This window comes from Physeter macrocephalus, chromosome 21 (genome assembly GCF_002837175.3).
Source record: "Physeter macrocephalus isolate SW-GA chromosome 21, ASM283717v5, whole genome shotgun sequence".
Lineage (NCBI taxonomy): Eukaryota > Metazoa > Chordata > Mammalia > Artiodactyla > Physeteridae > Physeter > Physeter macrocephalus.
The window spans coordinates 1,156,829-1,162,912 of record NC_041234.1 but is presented as its reverse complement, the minus strand read 5'-3'; the positions used below and the strand labels follow the sequence as shown (position 1 = coordinate 1,162,912).

Sequence of the window (6,084 nt, the reverse complement as noted above, 5' to 3'; positions counted from 1 at the left end):
GGCCTTCAGTTGTAAATTAAAATGCACAGTACGCTAAAATTTTGAATAAAAGAACAATGTGCTTGGGGTAGAATGCTTAGAGCAAGGTTTCTAAAAGGAGGTTCTATGCGTGAAGGCTTCTCATCTCTGCTTATGGACTGGGCCAAGGCCAGGAGGAATTTCCTATTCAATATTTTTCATTTGACAAATATTTATTTACTTCGCCCCATTGATTCTAAGTCTAAGCCCCAGGGATTCTGCTCTAGGTCATTTCCTTTATTCACTGTCACCAATGCAGAGCTCGTGTAGCTTAACGTTAATGGCTAGCACAGCGGGGAAAGGTGGCCTTTCAGAAATCCAGAGGGACACTCCACAAGGGTTAAATATTAACGCATTTATAAGTATAAAACAATTACTTCACCCTACCTAATATCACAATAGTAAATGAAAACAAGGTACAAGTTCAAACAAGTATAGTGTGCTTTCAATTTTATAATTTTCCTCCAACTCCCTCTCACACAATTGCATTAAATATTTTAAGAGAAATTACTTAGAATTCCATCACACTAAGACAACTTTTCATTTGTCTGCATCACTCACCTACCATTGCTTTTTATATTTTTTCTAAAATGTGTGGGGTTTTTTTTCTGTTTATAAGACTAATGTCTGTCCGTTGGAGAAAAATTTTAAATAGAGCAATATATAAAGAATAAAATAACCATCATCCATAATATCAGTAACCAAGAGCCAATGACTATTAATGTTTTCCTGTATTTTCTTCCACTCCTAGTGATTTGAATAAAAACAATTTGGCCAGAAACAAAATTGGTATTTTTTTTCTTTATGTTCTTCTTTTGTTTGTGTAATTTTCAGGTTTTTCATGCTCTGCTTTTGTAATCAGAAAAACAAACAATAAAGGGATTTATAAAAGGGCAGGAGAGCTGTATATGTCTTGTTCATTCCAGGTATCTCCAGTTCCCAGAACAACGCTTGGCACACAGTGAGTACTGCAACATTTTTTTGAATGGCTAAGATTTTTTGCCAAAAACTAGTGAGACAGAGTTGCTAATGAACACAGAATCACCCGCAGCTATGTCCGGGTATTATTTCCCTCTCTCATTCCTTTTGGTAAACAGTTCATTTTATCAGATACGATCACTTTTGCTGTCTTTTTTAAATCATGAGATAATTTATTATAATTAATAGTATATGGTATCATATATATATATTTTTTTATTATTATTATTATTATTTTTTTTGCGGTACACGGGCCTCTCACTGTTGTGGCCTCTCCCGCTGCGGAGCACAGGCTCCGGACGCGCAGGCTCAGCGGCCATGGCATATTTTTCTTCATTCTCTAGAATTCTTTCTAATTTTTATAAAATCGTGTACCATTTAGGTTTGTTGGGTTTTTTCAAAACCACATTCTCTGTAAACTCATCTATAGTGACAGAAAGCAGATCAATGATTTTTCTGTGGCCTGAGACAGAGGAAGGGGCACAGGGAAACTTTGGGGGATAATTAAAATGTTCTGGTTTTTTTTATTGTGGTAGTGCTTTTATGGGTGTTTACATCTGTAAAAACTTGATGAATTGTATACTTTAAATCAGTGCAGTTTATGGTACATAAACTATACCTCATTATGAGACAAGTCAGGAAATGTAAATGCTATCTGGATACTGATATCAAGAAATTGTTACCTAATTTTTTGGCGTGTGAGAATGTATTGCAGTTATTTTGAATTTTTTTAAAAAGAAGCCCTTAGAATCTTCATACACTGTTGATAAGAATGTAAACTGGGCTTCCCTGGTGGCTCAGTGGTTAAGGATCCACCTGCCAATGCAGGGGACACGGGTTCGAGCCCTGGTCCAAGAAGATCCCACACGCCAGATCCCACATGCTGTGGAGCAACTAAGCCCATGCGCCACAACTACTGAGCCTGCACGCTAGAGCCTGCGAGCCACAACTACTGAGCCCGCATGCCATAACTACTGAAGCCCACACGCCTAGAGCCCATGCTCTGCAACAAGAGAAGCCACCACAATCAGAAGCCCGCGCGCCACAAAGAAGAGTAGCCCCCGCTCACCGCAACTAGAGAAAGCCCACACACAGCAACGAAGACCCTACACAGCCAAAAATTTTAAAAAATTAAACATTTTTTAAAAACTCAAAAAAAAAAAAAAGAATGTAAACTGGTGCAGCCACTATGGAAAACAGCATGGAGGTTACCCCAAAATTAAGACTAGAACTACGATACGATACAGCTAATCCCCTTTTTTTTTTTGGCCGTGTGGTTTGGCTTGTGGGATCTCAATTCCCCAACCAGGGATTGAACCACAGCCCCAGTAGTGAAAGCCTGGAATCCTAACCAGTAGGCCACCAGGGAATTCCCCCAGCTATTCCACTTCAGGCTATTTATCCAAAGAATACGAAAACACTAATTCAAAAAGATACACGCACCCCTATGTTCATCTCAGTATTATTTATAAGAGCTAAGTGTCCATCAATGGATGAATGAAAAAAGATATACACACGCGTGCGCACACACACGTGCGCCCACACACACCCTGAAATACTAATCAGCCATAAAAAAAGGTGAAATCTGGGCTTCCCTGGTGGCGCAGTGGTTGAGAGTCCGCCTGCCAATGCAGGGGACACAAGTTCGTGGCCCGGTCCGGGAAGATCCCACGTGCCGCGGAGCGGCTGGGCCCGTGAGCCGTGGCCGCTGAGCCTGCGCGTCCGGAGCCTGCGCTCCGCAACGGGAGAGGCCACAACAGGGAGAGGCCCGTGTACCGCAAAAAGAAAAAAAAAAAAAAAAAAAAAAGGTGAAATCTTGCCATTTGCGACAACATGGATGGACCTTGAAGGTATCATGCTGAGTGAAATAAGTCAGACTGAGAAAGAAAAATACCACAATTTCACACATATGTGGAATATAAAACACACACACACACACACAAATAAATGGACAAACCAAAACAAAACATGTGAGGGACTTCCCTGGTGGTCCAGTGGTTTAGACTCCATGCTTCTACTGCAGGGGGGCACGGGTTCGATCCCTGGTCGGGGAACTAAAATCCCACAGGCCAAGCAGTGTGTCCAAAAAAAAAAAAAAAAGAAGCAGTGTGAAAAAGTAATGCAGTATTCTGTTAGCAAGGATAGGACAGAAAGGAAAATGTCTGGCACCTAGTATTTGCTCAGTGATTATTTACTCTCCATCAGAAGCTTCAGAATTGACACTGTTGAAGCTACAGATGGGAACTACAGGACCAGAGGACTTGTCAGGATTTTAAGCAAGCCTTTCACTGGGCGAGGGAGTTGCCAAGATTGCCTGGGATGTGCTGAAGAATACTGAACTTTTAATGCATGCTTTATTTTTATTTAGTTCTAACCTATTACCCTTTGATGAAGGAATTTGGCCAAATATATTAGACAACAGCTTGTATAAGTTACTAGGTTGTACATTTTATGATGTTTTATTGCTCCGTGTGTTTTACATAAATCACATATTTTATGTTTTTCCCCCTTTGCTAAAGAGTTCTGCAAAACCAGCAGATTGGAAGTATCAAAATGGACTATCAGCTTCATGGCTTTCTTTAGAGTGTACAGTATATATTAATATTCATGTCCCACTGTCTACTACTTCTGTCAGCTATACTCTGGAGAAAAATACAAAGGTATCAGGGTAAAATGAATTTTCTTTAGTGATTGCTGAATAGATTATCTGCCTTTATTCTGGTCGTCTATGCCATTCATTTTATAATCCTCAAAAACTGTATTCTAATTATAATAATATTGTTATGGGTAACTAATTTGTTACTCTACCCAGATTAAAAAAATTAGAGGTGAGACATTGTTATCATACTAATGTATTTAGCATAATAAGTGCTCCATAAATATTTGTTAATTAACATGTAATTATGTACATTGTAAAATATAATTATGTAAGAAGATGTACTGTTTGGTCTTTTTGCTTTCTCTTCATCTTTAGTTTTTTCAAAAATTTATTTTATTGAAATATAGTTGATTTACAATGTGTTAATTTCTAGTGTACAACAAAGTGATTCATATATTCTTTTTCATATTCTTTTCGATTATGGGTTATCACAGGGTATTGAATATAGATTGAGAGTTTGGGATTAGCAGATGCAAACTGTTATATATAGAATGGATAAACAACAAGGTCCTACTGTATAGCACAGGGAACTATCTTCATCTTTAGTTTTGTTTTCCATCTTCCAGTTCTTTTTTGTATTTCTGTACCATTCTTTTGTTCATAACTTATTTCTCTTCTTTTTTCCTATTGAAAGAGGTAAATAGAGCTTACTTATTTTTTCCTCTTTAATACTGCTTTATATATTTGTTTGAGGCTCTTTCTCTTTTCTCACTTTTTTTAAGATAACAGGAATTATTGAATTTTATTTGACTGTGGTTATTAAGTCTCCTAGGTCTGTGACATAAATGTTAGTTTGGGAAAAAGATTAGAAAAACTATTATTAAATATGGGTAAAGTGCCAAAAATTGGGGATATACTTTTTTGTTGTTTATGATATTGAATTTAAATGCCACATTGCTGATACTTAGGGATTTTTAATATTTCAGTATACTAGGTAGAAAAAAGTCGACTCGAGGGAGTTTAATTGAGATGGCATTATATTTGAATGATATCTATGTTGTGTTTCTTTTAAGAATGGACTTATACACTGGGCCAAGCAAATAGAAAATAGTATTTATTTGATTAATGGACAAGTTAAAGATGGAGATTGTGACCTATTAGGAGGACAGGTGAGTTAAGAGAAAATCATCTTACTTATGAAATTATTTGTGCTTAAGGAAAAATAAAAGGTGACTTATCTTTAGTTCTTTATGCCTTGCCTTCATGAAAACAATTCATCTACTTTTTATTTCTAAGGGCTTTTAAACTAAAATGCAAATGTTTTTCTCAGAAAATGATAGGAGATTATTTCTGAAATCATAGGAATTTTTAAACCTAAAGGAGAGAGTGTCATCTAAATAACATCTAATTTCTACAATGTAAACTGCTTGCTTAAAACTAAAGTCATGTTCTGCCCTGATAACAGTTTAAAAACTAAGTTTGGCCATTTTATAGGAGGGGTCTGTATGGGCTTCTAAAATATCTTTGATTTGAAGAGGAACTTTGGTGATCTCTCCCTTTAGAGCAGGGATCAGTGAACTTAATGTAAAAAACCAAATAGTAAATATTTAAGGCTTTGGAGGCCATGTGTTCTCTCTTACACATGGCCTATTCAGCTCTGCTGTTGTAGCATGAAAGCAGCCATAGACAATATGTAAATGACTGATCCTGGTTGTGTTACAGTAAAACCTATTTACGAAGACTGGTGGCAGTCTGGATTTGACCCATAGGCCATAGTTTGCCAATCCTTGCTTTAGAGGAATAAAAGTAGGCGATTAATGGTTTTTAAGAGTGCACATTGATTGATGTAGACTACACAAAGTTACACATCTATAGAAAAAGCTAAAATAAAACAAATAATAAGACCTTTTTTCCCTCTGAGTTACTTAGTGTATGTTGGATAGTCCCTAAATTGTCTTTTATGTTCCACTCCTACCTCAACAATCTAATTTTTTAAATTTTTTTGTTATTTCAGAAAAAATCTTCTAGAGGAAATACTCAAGCAACTAATCGTTCTTTTGATGTCAGAGTGCTAACACAGTTGGTAAATATTTTAACATACTCCTTATCTAAAATTAAAATACAGTATTTCTTAGAATAAGCTTAATGAAATTGTTTCTGTTTTTATGGTTATTGTTAGAGAGTCAAAGAATTTTAGAGACGTAAAGGACTATAAAAAATGTTCAGTTCTAAGAAAGTTATTCCCAAGAAACATTATTTTAATAAAATCTATTTGGGTCTATTGCCTCAAGCCTATTAAAATTTTAACATCAAGTAGATAGCAATCAGGAAAAAATGTATATATGTACACATACACATATATATGTACACACATATACATATATACATGTGTATGATATTTGGTGTTGTAAGTTTTATGAGCAAAGTTGCAATTCTTAACTTAAAAATAAAACGTGTGCACAGATGTGCCAACAGTTGTTATATACCTA

The 6,084-nt window shown here is 36.1% G+C and overlaps 1 long non-coding RNA gene across 1 annotated transcript; it reads left to right on the top strand.

Annotated features, from left to right (window-relative positions):
- Window positions 1-2,983: 2,983 nt before the first annotated feature.
- LOC112062014 (uncharacterized) lies at window positions 2,984-5,678 on the top strand. The gene is made up of 3 exons (XR_002890491.3): window positions 2,984-3,656; window positions 4,669-4,764; window positions 5,610-5,678. It is a non-coding gene; the product is annotated as an uncharacterized lncRNA (long non-coding RNA).
- Window positions 5,679-6,084: the final 406 nt, after the last annotated feature.